This window comes from Lathamus discolor, chromosome 4 (assembly GCF_037157495.1).
Source record: "Lathamus discolor isolate bLatDis1 chromosome 4, bLatDis1.hap1, whole genome shotgun sequence".
NCBI classification, from domain to species: Eukaryota; Metazoa; Chordata; class Aves; order Psittaciformes; family Psittacidae; genus Lathamus; species Lathamus discolor.
Genome location: NC_088887.1, coordinates 96,549,559 through 96,563,959, shown reverse-complemented (window position 1 = coordinate 96,563,959; position 14,401 = coordinate 96,549,559).

Sequence of the window (14,401 nt, the reverse complement as noted above, 5' to 3'; positions counted from 1 at the left end):
TTGTTCACATGGGTAAGACAGGTCAGGGTTCTGCAGGCTCTTTGACTTAACTTTGTGTCAGTGTCCTTTGTAGCAGGCATTTAAACTGTGTCGGTTTAGCTGCTTAGAAGGTTCCACGATGCTTGTTCCATTCCCTGTGTGGACTTGCACCTGGAATGGAAGAAAGAATGGAAGAAATGTCATCAGCCACCCTTGTTTACATGGGCAACCAATGTCAGGGTTCTGCAGGCTGTATGACTTAACTTTGTGGCTGTGTCCTTTCTAGAAGACGTATAAACTCTATTGGTGTAGCTGCGCAGAGAGGTTCACAATGGTTGGTCCTTTTACTGTCTGGATATGCAGCTGAAATGGCAGAAGGAAGGACAAGAAATGGCATCAGCCACCCTTGTTCACATGGGCAACACATGTCAGGGTACTGCAGGCTCAAGCACTTAACTTTGTGTCAGTATCCTTTGTAGAAGGCATTTAAACTGTGTCGGTTTATCTGCTTAGAACGTTCCACGATGCTTGTTCCATTCCCTGTGTGGACTTGCAGCTGAAATGGCAGAAGGAAGGAGAAGAAATAGCATCAGCCAACCTTGTTCACATGTGCAACCAATGTCAGGGTTCTGCAGGCTGTATGACTTGACTTTGTGGCTGTGTCCTTTGTAGAAGACGTATAAACTCTATTGGGTTGGCTGTGTAGAGAGGTTCACAATGGTTGGTCCTTTTCCTGTCTAGACATGCAGCTGAAATGGCAGAAGGAAGGACAAGAAGTGGCATCAGCCACCCTTGTTCACATGGGTAAGACAGGTCAGGGTTCTGGAGGCTCTTTGACTTAACTTTGTGTCAGTGTCCTTTGTAGCAGGCATTTAAACTGTGTCGGTTTACCTGCTTAGAAGGTTCCACGATGCTTGTTCCATTCCCTGTGTGGACTTGCACCTGGAATGGAAGAAAGAATGGAAGAAATGTCATCAGCCACCCTTGTTTACATGGGCAACCAATGTCAGGGTTCTGCAGGCTCAAGCACTTAACTTTGTGTCAGTGTCCTTTGTAGAAGGCATTTAAACTGTGTCGGTTTAGCTGCTCATAAGGTTCCACGATGCTTGGTCCATTCCCTGTGTGGACTTGCAGCTGAAAATGGCAGAAGGAAGGAGAAGAAATAGCATCAGCCAACCTTGTTTACATGTGCAACCAATGTCAGGGTTCTGCAGGCTGTATGACTTAACTTTGTGGCTGTGTCCTGTGTAGAAGACGTATAAACTCTATTGGTTTGGCTGTGTAGAGAGGTTCACAGTGGTTGTACCTTTTCCTGTCTAGACATGCTGCTGAATTGGCAGAAGGAAGGAGAAGAAATAGCATCAGCCAACCTTGTTTACATGTGCAACCAATGTCAGGGTTCTGCAGGCTGTATGACTTAACTTTGTGGCTGTATCCTTTGTAGAAGAGGTATAAACTCTACTGGTGTAGCTGCGTAGAGAGGTTCACAATGGTGGGACCTTTTTCTGTCTAGACATGCGGCTGAAATGGCAGAAGGAAGGACAAGAAATGGCATCCGCCACCCTTGTTCACATAGGTAAGACAGGTAAGGGTTCTGCAGGCTCTTTGACTTAACTTTGTGTCAGTGTCCTTTGTAGCAGGCATTTAAACTGTGTCGGTTTAGCTGCTTAGAAGGTTCCACGATGCTTGTTCCACTCCCTGTGTGGACGTGCACCTGGAATGGAAGAAAGAATAGAAGAAATGTCATCAGCCACCCTTGTTTACATGGGCAACCAATGTCAGGGTTCTGCAGGCTCTTTGACTTAACTTTGTGTCAGTGTCCTTTGTAGCAGGCATTTAAACTGTGTCGCTATAGCTGCTTAGAAGGTTCCACGATGCTTGGTCCATTCCCTGTGTGGACTTGCAGCTGAAAATGGCAGAAGGAAGGAGAAGAAATGTCATCAGCCAACCTTGTTTACATGTGCAACCAATGTCAGGGTTCTGCAGGCTGTATGACTTAACTTTGTGGCTGTATCCTTTGTAGAAGAGGTATAAACTCTACTGGTGTAGCTGCGTAGAGAGGTTCACAATGGTGGGTCCTTTTCCTGTCTAGACATGCAGCTGAAATGGCAGAAGGAAGGACAAGAAATGGCATCAGCCACCCTTGTTCATATGGGTAAGACAGGTCAGGGTTCTGCAGGCTCAAGCACTTAACTTTGTGTCAGTGTCCTTTGTAGCAGGCATTTAAACTGTGTCGCTTTAGCTGCTTAGAAGGTTCCACGATGCTTGTTCCAATCCCATTGTGGACTTGCACCTGGAATGGAAGAAAGAATGGAAGAAATGTCATCAGCCACCCTTGTTTACATGGGCAACCAATGTCAGGGTTCTGCAGGCTCAAGCACTTAACTTTGTGTCAGTGTCCTTTGTAGAAGGCCTTTAAACTGTGTCGCTTTAGCTGCTTAGAAGGTTCCACGATGCTTGTTCCATTCCCTGTTTGGACTTGCACCTGGAATGGAAGAAAGAATGGAAGAAATGTCATCAGCCACCCTTGTTTACATGTGCAACCAATATCAATGTTCTGCAGGCTCAAGCATTAACTTTGTGTCAGTGTCCTTTGTAGCAGGCATTTAAACTGTGTCGGTTTAGCTGCTTAGAAGGTTCCACGACGCTTGTTCCATTCCCTGTGTGGACTTGCAGCTGAAATGGCAGAAGGAAGGAGAAGTAATGTCATCAGCCACCCTTGTTTACATGGGCAACCAATGTCAGGGTTCTGCAGGCTCTTTGACTTAACTTTGTGTCAGTGTCCTTTGTAGCAGGCATTTAAACTGTGTCGCTTTAGCTGCTTAGAAGGTTCCACGATGCTTGGTCCATTCCCTGTGTGGACTTGCAGCTGAAAATGGCAGAAGGAAGGAGAAGAAATGTCATCAGCCAACCTTGTTTACATGTGCAACCAATGTCAGGGTTCTGCAGGCTGTGTGACTTAACTTTGTGGCTGTATCCTTTGTAGAAGAGGTATAAACTCTACTGGTGTAGCTGCGTAGAGAGGTTCACAATGGTGGGTCCTTTTCCTGTCTAGACATGCAGCTGAAATGGCAGAAGGAAGGACAAGAAATGGCATCAGCCACCCTTGTTCACATGGGTAAGACAGGTCAGGGTTCTGCAGGCTCAAGCACTTAACTTTGTGTCAGTGTCCTTTGTAGCAGGCATTTAAACTGTGTCGCTTTAGCTGCTTAGAAGGTTCCACGATGCTTGTTCCAATCCTATTGTGGACTTGCACCTGGAATGGAAGAAAGAATGGAAGAAATGTCATCAGCCACCCTTGTTTACATGGGCAACCAATGTCAGGGTTCTGCAGGCTCAAGCACTTAACTTTGTGTCAGTGTCCTTTGTAGAAGGCATTTAAACTGTGTCGGTTTAGCTGCTTATAAGGTTCCACGATGCTTGTTCCATTCCCTGTTTGGACTTGCACCTGGAATGGAAGAAAGAATGGAAGAAATGTCATCAGCCACCCTTGTTTACATGGGCAACCAATGTCAGGGTTCTGCAGGCTCTTTGACTTAACTTTGTGTCAGTGTCCTTTGTAGCAGGCATTTAAACTGTGTCGGTTTACCTGCTTAGAAGGTTCCACGATGCTTGGTCCATTCCCTGTGTGGACTTGCAGCTGAAATGGCAGAAGGAAGGAGAAGAAATGTCATCAGCCACCCTTGTTTACATGGGCAACCAATGTCAGGGTTCTGGAGGCTCTTTGACTTAACTTTGTGTCAGTGTCCTTTGTAGCAGGCATTTAAACTGTGTCGGTTTAGCTGCTTAGAAGGTTCCACGATGCTTGTTCCATTCCCTGTTTGGACTTGCACCTGGAATGGAAGAAAGAATGGAAGAAATGTCATCAGCCACCCTTGTTTACATGGGCAACCAATGTCAGGGTTCTGCAGGCTCTTTGACATAACTTTGTGTCAGTGTCCTTTGTAGCAGGCATTTAAACTGTGTCGGTTTAGCTGCTTAGAAGGTTCCACGATGCTTGGTCCATTCCCTGTGTGGACTTGCAGCTGAAAATGGCAGAAGGAAGGAGAAGAAATGTCATCAGCCAACCTTGTTTACATGTGCAACCAATGTCAGGGTTCTGCAGGCTGTGTGACTTAACTTTGTGGCTGTATCCTTTGTAGAAGAGGTATAAATTCTACTGGTGTAGCTGCGTAGAGAGGTTCACAATGGTGGGTCCTTTTCCTGTCTAGACATGCAGCTGAAATGGCAGAAGGAAGGACAAGAAATGGCATCAGCCACCCTTGTTCACATGGGTAAGACAGGTCAGGGTTCTGCAGGCTCAAGCACTTAACTTTGTGTCAGTGTCCTTTGTAGCAGGCATTTAAACTGTGTCGCTTTAGCTGCTTAGAAGGTTCCACGATGCTTGTTCCAATCCTATTGTGGACTTGCACCTGGAATGGAAGAAAGAATGGAAGAAATGTCATCAGCCACCCTTGTTTACATGGGCAACCAATGTCAGGGTTCTGCAGGCTCAAGCACTTAACTTTGTGTCAGTGTCCTTTGTAGAAGGCATTTAAACTGTGTCGGTTTAGCTGCTTAGAAGGTTCCACGATGCTTGTTCCATTCCCTGTTTGGACTTGCACCTGGAATGGAAGAAAGAATGGAAGAAATGTCATCAGCCACCCTTGTTTACATGGGCAACCAATGTCAGGGTTCTGGAGGCTCTTTGACTTAACTTTGTGTCAGTGTCCTTTGTAGCAGGCATTTAAACTGTGTCGGTTTAGCTGCTTAGAAGGTTCCACGATGCTTGGTCCATTCCCTGTGTGGACTTGCAGCTGAAATGGCAGAAGGAAGGAGAAGAAATAGAATCAGCCAACCTTGTTTACAGGTGCAACCAATGTCAGGGTTCTGCAGGCTGTGTGACTTAACTTTGTGGCTGTGTCCTTTGTAGAAGAGGTATAAACTCTACTGGTGTAGCTGCGTAGAGAGGTTCACAATGGTGGGTCCTTTTCCTGTCTAGACATGCAGCTGAAATGGCAGAAGGAAGGACAAGAAATGGCATCAGCCACCCTTGTTCACATGGGTAAGACAGGTCAGGGTTCTGCAGGCTCAAGCACTTAACTTTGTGTCAGTGTCCTTTGTAGCAGGCATTTAAACTGTGTCGGTTTAGCTGCTTAGAAGGTTCCACGATGCTTGTTCCATTCCCATTGTGGACTTGCACCTGGAATGGAAGAAAGAATGGAAGAAATGTGATCAGCCACCCTTGTTTACATGGGCAACCAATGTCAGGGTTCTGCAGGCTCTTTGACTTAACTTTGTGTCAGTGTCCTTTGTAGCAGGCATTTAAACTGTGTCGGTTTAGCTGCTTAGAAGGTTCCACGATGCTTGTTCCATTCCCTGTGTGGACTTGCAGCTGAAATGGCAGAAGGAAGGAGAAGGAATAGCATCAGCCAACCTTGTTTACATGTGCAACCAATGTCAGGGTTCTGCAGGCTGTATGACTTTGTGGCTGTGTCCTTTGTAGAAGACGTATAAACTCTATTGGTGTAGCTGCGTAGAGAGGTTCACAATGGTGGGTCCTTTTACTGTCTAGACATGCAGCTGAAATGGCTGAAGGAAGGAGAAGAAATAGCATCAGCCAACCTTATTTACATGTGCAACCAATGTCAGGGTTCTGCAGGCTCTATGACTTACCTTTGTGGCTTTGTCCTTTGTCGCAGGCATTTAAACTGCGTCGATTTAGCTGCTTATAAGGTTCCACGATGCTTGTTCCGTTCCCATTGTGGACTTGCACCAGGAATGGTAGAACGAATGGAAGAAATGTCATCAGCCACCCTTGTTTACATGGGCAACCAATGTCAGGGTTCTGCAGGCTCAAGCACTTAACTTTGTGTCAGTGTCCTTTGTAGCAGGCATTTAAACTGTGTCGCTTTAGCTGCTTAGAAGGTTCCACGATGCTTGTTCCATTCCTGTGTGGACTTGCACCTGGAATGGTAGAAGGAATGGAAGAAATGTCATCAGCCAACCTTGTTTACATGGGCAACTAATATCAAAGTTCTGCAGGCTCAAGCATTAACTTTGTGTCAGTGTCCTTTGTAGCAGGCATTTAAACTGTGTCGGTTTAGCTGCTTAGAAGGTTCCACGACGCTTGTTCCATTCCCTGTGTGGACTTGCAGCTGAAATGGCAGAAGGAAGGAGAAGAAATAGCATCAGCCAACCTTGTTTACAAGTGCAACCAATGTCAGGGTTCTGCAGGCTGTATGACTTAACTTTGTGGCTGTATCCTTTGTAGAAGAGGTATAAACTCTACTGGTGTAGCTGCGTAGAGAGGTTCAAAATGGTGGGTCCTTTTCCTGTCTAGACATGCAGCTGAAATGGCAGAAGGAAGGACAAGAAATGGCATCAGCCACCCTTGTTCACATGGGTAAGACAGGTCAGGGTTCTGCAGGCTCTTTGACTTAACTTTGTGTCAGTGTCCTTTGTAGCAGGCATTTAAACTGTGTCGGTTTAGCTGCTTAGAAGGTTCCACGATGCTTGTTCCATTCCCATTGTGGACTTGCACCTGGAATGGAAGAAAGAATGGAAGAAATGTGATCAGCCACCCTTGTTTACATGGGCAACCAATGTCAGGGTTCTGCAGGCTCTTTGACTTAACTTTGTGGCTGTGTCCTTTGTCGCAGGCATTTAAACTGTGTCGGTTTAGCTGCTTAGAAGGTTCCACGATGCTTGTTCCACTCCCTGTGTGGACTTGCACCTGGAATGGAAGAAAGAATGGAAGAAATGTCATCAGCCACCCTTGTTTACATGGGCAACCAATGTCAGGGTTCTGTAGGCTCTTTGACTTAATTTTGTGTCAGTGTCCTTTGTAGCAGGCATTTAAACTGTGTCGGTTTAGCTGCTTAGAAGGTTCCACGATTCTTGGTCCATTCCCTGTGTGGACTTGCAGCTGAAATGGCATAAGGAAGGAGAAGGAATAGCATCAGCCAACCTTGTTTACATGTGCAACCAATGTCAGGGTTCTGCAGGCTGTATGACTTAACTTTGTGGCTGTGTCCTTTGTAGAAGACGTATAAACTCTATTGGTGTAGCTGCGTAGAGAGGTTCACAGTGGTGGGTCCTTTTACTGTCTAGACATGCAGCTGAAATGGCTGAAGGAAGGAGAAGAAATAGCATCAGCCAACCTTATTTACATGTGCAACCAATGTCAGGGATCTGCAGGCTCTATGACTTACCTTTGTGGCTGTGTCCTTTGTCGCAGGCATTTAAACTGCGTCGATTTAGCTGCTTATAAGGTTCCACGATGCTTGTTCCATTCCCATTGTGGACTTGCACCTGGAATGGAAGAAAGAATGGAAGAAATGTCATCAGCCACCCTTGTTTACATGGGCAGCCAATGTCAGGGTTCTGCAGGCTCAAGCACTTAACTTTGTGTCAGTGTCCTTTGTAGCAGGCATTTAAACTGTGTCACTTTAGCTGCTTAGAAGGTTCCACGATGCTTGTTCCATTCCTGTGTGGACTTGCACCTGGAATGGTAGAAGGAATGGAAGAAATGTCATCAGCCACCCTTGTTTACATGGGCAACCAATATCAGGGTTCTGCAGGCTCAAGCATTAACTTTGTGTCAGTGTCCTTTGTAGCAGGCATTTAAACTGTGTCGGTTTAGCTGCTTAGAAGGTTCCACGACGCTTGTTCCATTCCCTGTGTGGACTTGCAGCTGAAATGGCAGAAGGAAGGAGAAGAAATAGCATCAGCCAACCTTGTTTACATGTGCAACCAATGTCAGGGTTCTGCAGGCTGTATGACTTAACTTTGTGGCTGTATCCTTTGTAGAAGAGGTATAAACTCTACTGGTGTAGCTGCGTAGAGAGGTTCGCAATGGTGGGTCCTTTTCCTGTCTAGACATGCAGCTGAAATGGCAGAAGGAAGGACAAGAAATGGCATCAGCCACCCTTGTTCACATGGGTAAGACAGGTCAGGGATCTGCAGGCTCAAGCACTTAACTTTGTGTCAGTGTCCTTTGTAGCAGGCATTTAAACTGTGTCGCTTTAGCTGCTTAGAAGGTTCCACGATGCTTGGTCCATTCCCTGTGTGGACTTGCACCTGGAATGGAAGAAAGAATGGAAGAAATGTGATCAGCCACCCTTGTTTACATGGGCAACCAATGTCAGGGTTCTGCAGGCTCTTTGACTTAACTTTGTGTCAGTGTCCTTTGTAGCAGGCATTTAAACTGTGTCGGTTTAGCTGCTTAGAAGGTTCCACGATGCTTGTTCCATTCCCTGTGTGGACTTGCAGCTGAAATGGCAGAAGGAAGGAGAAGGAATAGCATCAGCCAACCTTGTTTACATGTGCAACCAATGTCAGGGTTCTGCAGGCTGTATGACTTAACTTTGTGGCTGTGTCCTTTGTAGAAGACGTATAAACTCTATTGGTGTAGCTGCGTAGAGAGGTTCACAATGGTGGGTCCTTTTACTGTCTAGACATGCAGCTGAAATGGCTGAAGGAAGGAGAAGAAATAGCATCAGCCAACCTTATTTACATGTGCAACCAATGTCAGGGTTCTGCAGGCTCTATGACTTACCTTTGTGGCTTTGTCCTTTGTCGCAGGCATTTAAACTGCGTCGATTTAGCTGCTTATAAGGTTCCACGATGCTTGTTCCGTTCCCATTGTGGACTTGCACCAGGAATGGTAGAACGAATGGAAGAAATGTCATCAGCCACCCTTGTTTACATGGGCAACCAATGTCAGGGTTCTGCAGGCTCAAGCACTTAACTTTGTGTCAGTGTCCTTTGTAGCAGGCATTTAAACTGTGTCGCTTTAGCTGCTTAGAAGGTTCCACGATGCTTGTTCCATTCCTGTGTGGACTTGCACCTGGAATGGTAGAAGGAATGGAAGAAATGTCATCAGCCAACCTTGTTTACATGGGCAACTAATATCAAAGTTCTGCAGGCTCAAGCATTAACTTTGTGTCAGTGTCCTTTGTAGCAGGCATTTAAACTGTGTCGGTTTAGCTGCTTAGAAGGTTCCACGACGCTTGTTCCATTCCCTGTGTGGACTTGCAGCTGAAATGGCAGAAGGAAGGAGAAGAAATAGCATCAGCCAACCTTGTTTACATGTGCAACCAATGTCAGGGTTCTGCAGGCTGTATGACTTAACTTTGTGGCTGTGTCCTTTGTAGAAGACGTATAAACTCTATTGGTGTAGCTGCGTAGAGAGGTTCACAATGGTGGGTCCTTTTACTGTCTAGACATGCAGCTGAAATGGCTGAAGGAAGGAGAAGAAATAGCATCAGCCAACCTTATTTACATGTGCAACCAATGTCAGGGATCTGCAGGCTCTATGACTTACCTTTGTGGCTGTGTCCTTTGTCGCAGGCATTTAAACTGCGTCGATTTAGCTGCTTATAAGGTTCCACTATGCTTGTTCCATTCCCTGTGTGGACTTGCACCTGGAATGGTAGAACGAATGGAAGAAATGTCATCAGCCTCCCTTGTTTACATGGGCAGTCAATGTCAGGGTTCTGCAGGCTCAAGCACTTAACTTTGTGTCAGTGTCCTTTGTAGCAGGCATTTAAACTGTGTCACTTTAGCTGCTTAGAAGGTTCCACGATGCTTGTTCCATTCCTGTGTGGACTTGCACCTGGAATGGTAGAAGGAATGGAAGAAATGTCATCAGCCACCCTTGTTTACATGGGCAACCAATATCAGGGTTCTGCAGGCTCAAGCATTAACTTTGTGTCAGTGTCCTTTGTAGCAGGCATTTAAACTGTGTCGGTTTAGCTGCTTAGAAGGTTCCACGACGCTTGTTCCATTCCCTGTGTGGACTTGCAGCTGAAATGGCAGAAGGAAGGAGAAGAAATAGCATCAGCCAACCTTGTTTACATGTGCAACCAATGTCAGGGTTCTGCAGGCTGTATGACTTAACTTTGTGGCTGTATCCTTTGTAGAAGAGGTATAAACTCTACTGGTGTAGCTGCGTAGAGAGGTTCGCAATGGTGGGTCCTTTTCCTGTCTAGACATGCAGCTGAAATGGCAGAAGGAAGGACAAGAAATGGCATCAGCCACCCTTGTTCACATGGGTAAGACAGGTCAGGGATCTGCAGGCTCAAGCACTTAACTTTGTGTCAGTGTCCTTTGTAGCAGGCATTTAAACTGTGTCGGTTTAGCTGCTTAGAAGGTTCCACGATGCTTGGTCCATTCCCATTGTGGACTTGCACCTGGAATGGAAGAAAGAATGGAAGAAATGTGATCAGCCACCCTTGTTTACATGGGCAACCAATGTCAGGGTTCTGCAGGCTCTTTGACTTAACTTTGTGTCAGTGTCCTTTGTAGCAGGCATTTAAACTGTGTCGGTTTAGCTGCTTAGAAGGTTCCACGATGCTTGTTCCATTCCCTGTGTGGACTTGCAGCTGAAATGGCAGAAGGAAGGAGAAGGAATAGCATCAGCCAACCTTGTTTACATGTGCAACCAATGTCAGGGTTCTGCAGGCTGTATGACTTAACTTTGTGGCTGTGTCCTTTGTAGAAGACGTATAAACTCTATTGGTGTAGCTGCGTAGAGAGGTTCACAATGGTGGGTCCTTTTACTGTCTAGACATGCAGCTGAAATGGCTGAAGGAAGGAGAAGAAATAGCATCAGCCAACCTTATTTACATGTGCAACCAATGTCAGGGTTCTGCAGGCTCTATGACTTACCTTTGTGGCTTTGTCCTTTGTCGCAGGCATTTAAACTGCGTCGATTTAGCTGCTTATAAGGTTCCACGATGCTTGTTCCGTTCCCATTGTGGACTTGCACCAGGAATGGTAGAACGAATGGAAGAAATGTCATCAGCCACCCTTGTTTACATGGGCAACCAATGTCAGGGTTCTGCAGGCTCAAGCACTTAACTTTGTGTCAGTGTCCTTTGTAGCAGGCATTTAAACTGTGTCGCTTTAGCTGCTTAGAAGGTTCCACGATGCTTGTTCCATTCCTGTGTGGACTTGCACCTGGAATGGTAGAAGGAATGGAAGAAATGTCATCAGCCAACCTTGTTTACATGGGCAACTAATATCAAAGTTCTGCAGGCTCAAGCATTAACTTTGTGTCAGTGTCCTTTGTAGCAGGCATTTAAACTGTGTCGGTTTAGCTGCTTATAAGGTTCCACGACGCTTGTTCCATTCCCTGTGTGGACTTGCAGCTGAAATGGCAGAAGGAAGGAGAAGAAATAGCATCAGCCAACCTTGTTTACATGTGCAACCAATGTCAGGGTTCTGCAGGCTGTATGACTTAACTTTGTGGCTGTATCCTTTGTAGAAGAGGTATAAACTCTACTGGTGTAGCTGCGTAGAGAGGTTCAAAATGGTGGGTCCTTTTCCTGTCTAGACATGCAGCTGAAATGGCAGAAGGAAGGACAAGAAATGGCATCAGCCACCCTTGTTCACATGGGTAAGACAGGTCAGGGTTCTGCAGGCTCTTTGACTTAACTTTGTGTCAGTGTCCTTTGTAGCAGGCATTTAAACTGTGTCGGTTTAGCTGCTTAGAAGGTTCCACGATGCTTGTTCCATTCCCATTGTGGACTTGCACCTGGAATGGAAGAAAGAATGGAAGAAATGTGATCAGCCACCCTTGTTTACATGGGCAACCAATGTCAGGGTTCTGCAGGCTCTTTGACTTAACTTTGTGGCTGTGTCCTTTGTCGCAGGCATTTAAACTGTGTCGGTTTAGCTGCTTAGAAGGTTCCACGATGCTTGGTCCATTCCCTGTGTGGACTTGCACCTGGAATGGCAGAAGGAAGGAGAAGAAATGTCATCAGCCAACCTTGTTTACATGGGCAGCCAATGTCAGGGTTCTGCAGGCTCTTTGACTTAACTTTGTGTCAGTGTCCTTTGTAGCAGGCATTTAAACTGTGTCGGTTTAGCTGCTTAGAAGTTTCCACGATGCTTGGTCCATTCCCTGTGTGGACTTGCAGCTGAAATGGCAGAAGGAAGGAGAAGAAATGTCATCAGCCACCCTTGTTTACATGGGCAACCAATGTCAGGGTTCTGCAGGCTCTTTGACTTAACTTTGTGTCAGTGTCCTTTGTAGCAGGCATTTAGACTGTGTCGGTTTAGCTGCTTAGAAGGTTCCACGATGCTTGTTCCACTCCCTGTGTGGACTTGCACCTGGAATGGAAGAAAGAATGGAAGAAATGTCATCAGCCACCCTTGTTTACATGGGCAACCAATGTCAGGGTTCTGTAGGCTCTTTGACTTAATTTTGTGTCAGTGTCCTTTGTAGCAGGCATTTAAACTGTGTCGGTTTAGCTGCTTAGAAGGTTCCACGATTCTTGGTCCATTCCCTGTGTGGACTTGCAGCTGAAATGGCATAAGGAAGGAGAAGGAATAGCATCAGCCAACCTTGTTTACATGTGCAACCAATGTCAGGGTTCTGCAGGCTGTATGACTTAACTTTGTGGCTGTGTCCTTTGTAGAAGACGTATAAACTCTATTGGTGTAGCTGCGTAGAGAGGTTCACAATGGTGGGTCCTTTTACTGTCTAGACATGCAGCTGAAATGGCTGAAGGAAGGAGAAGAAATAGCATCAGCCAACCTTATTTACATGTGCAACCAATGTCAGGGATCTGCAGGCTCTATGACTTACCTTTGTGGCTGTGTCCTTTGTCGCAGGCATTTAAACTGCGTCGATTTAGCTGCTTATAAGGTTCCACGATGCTTGTTCCATTCCCTGTGTGGACTTGCACCTGGAATGGTAGAACGAATGGAAGAAATGTCATCAGCCACCCTTGTTTACATGGGCAGCCAATGTCAGGGTTCTGCAGGCTCAAGCACTTAACTTTGTGTCAGTGTCCTTTGTAGCAGGCATTTAAACTGTGTCACTTTAGCTGCTTAGAAGGTTCCACGATGCTTGTTCCATTCCTGTGTGGACTTGCACCTGGAATGGTAGAAGGAATGGAAGAAATGTCATCAGCCACCCTTGTTTACATGGGCAACCAATATCAGGGTTCTGCAGGCTCAAGCATTAACTTTGTGTCAGTGTCCTTTGTAGCAGGCATTTAAACTGTGTCGGTTTAGCTGCTTAGAAGGTTCCACCACGCTTGTTCCATTCCCTGTGTGGACTTGCAGCTGAAATGGCAGAAGGAAGGAGAAGAAATAGCATCAGCCAACCTTGTTTACATGTGCAACCAATGTCAGGGTTCTGCAGGCTGTATGACTTAACTTTGTGGCTGTATCCTTTGTAGAAGAGGTATAAACTCTACTGGTGTAGCTGCGTAGAGAGGTTCAAAATGGTGGGTCCTTTTCCTGTCTAGACATGCAGCTGAAATGGCAGAAGGAAGGACAAGAAATGGCATCAGCCACCCTTGTTCACATGGGTAAGACAGGTCAGGGTTCTGCAGGCTCTTTGACTTAACTTTGTGTCAGTGTCCTTTGTAGCAGGCATTTAAACTGTGTCGCTTTAGCTGCTTAGAAGGTTCCACGATGCTTGGTCCATTCCCTGTGTGGACTTGCAGCTGAAAATGGCAGAAGGAAGGAGAAGAAATGTCATCAGCCAACCTTGTTTACATGTGCAACCAATGTCAGGGTTCTGCAGGCTGTATGACTTAACTTTGTGGCTGTATCCTTTGTAGAAGAGGTATAAACTCTACTGGTGTAGCTGCGTAGAGAGGTTCGCAATGGTGGGTCCTTTTCCTGTCTAGACATGCAGCTGAAATGGCAGAAGGAAGGACAAGAAATGGCATCAGCCACCCTTGTTCACATGGGTAAGACAGGTCAGGGATCTGCAGGCTCAAGCACTTAACTTTGTGTCAGTGTCCTTTGTAGCAGGCATTTAAACTGTGTCGGTTTAGCTGCTTAGAAGGTTCCACGATGCTTGGTCCATTCCCATTGTGGACTTGCACCTGGAATGGAAGAAAGAATGGAAGAAATGTCATCAGCCACCCTTGTTTACATGGGCAACCAATGTCAGGGTTCTGCAGGCTCAAGCACTTAACTTTGTGTCAGTGTCCTTTGTAGAAGGCATTTAAACTGTGTCGCTTTAGCTGCTTAGAAGGTTCCACGATGCTTGTTCCATTCCCTGTTTGGACTTGCACCTGGAATGGAAGAAGGAATGGAAGAAATGTCATCAGCCACCCTTGTTTACATGGGCAACCAATGTCAGGGTTCTGCAGGCTCTTTGACTTAACTTTGTGGCTGTGTCCTTTGTCGCAGGCATTTAAACTGTGTCGGTTTAGCTGCTTAGAAGGTTCCACGATGCTTGTTCCATTCCCTGTGTGGACTTACACCTGGAATGGAAGAAAGAATGGAAGAAATGTCATCAGCCACCCTTGTTTACATGGGCAACCAATGTCAGGGTTCTGCAGGCTCAAGCACTTAACTTTGTGTCAGTGTCCTTTGTAGAAGGCATTTAAACTGTGTCGGTTTAGCTGCTTAGAAGGTTCCACGATGCTTGGTCCATTCCCTGTGTGGACTTGCAGCTGAAATGGCAGAA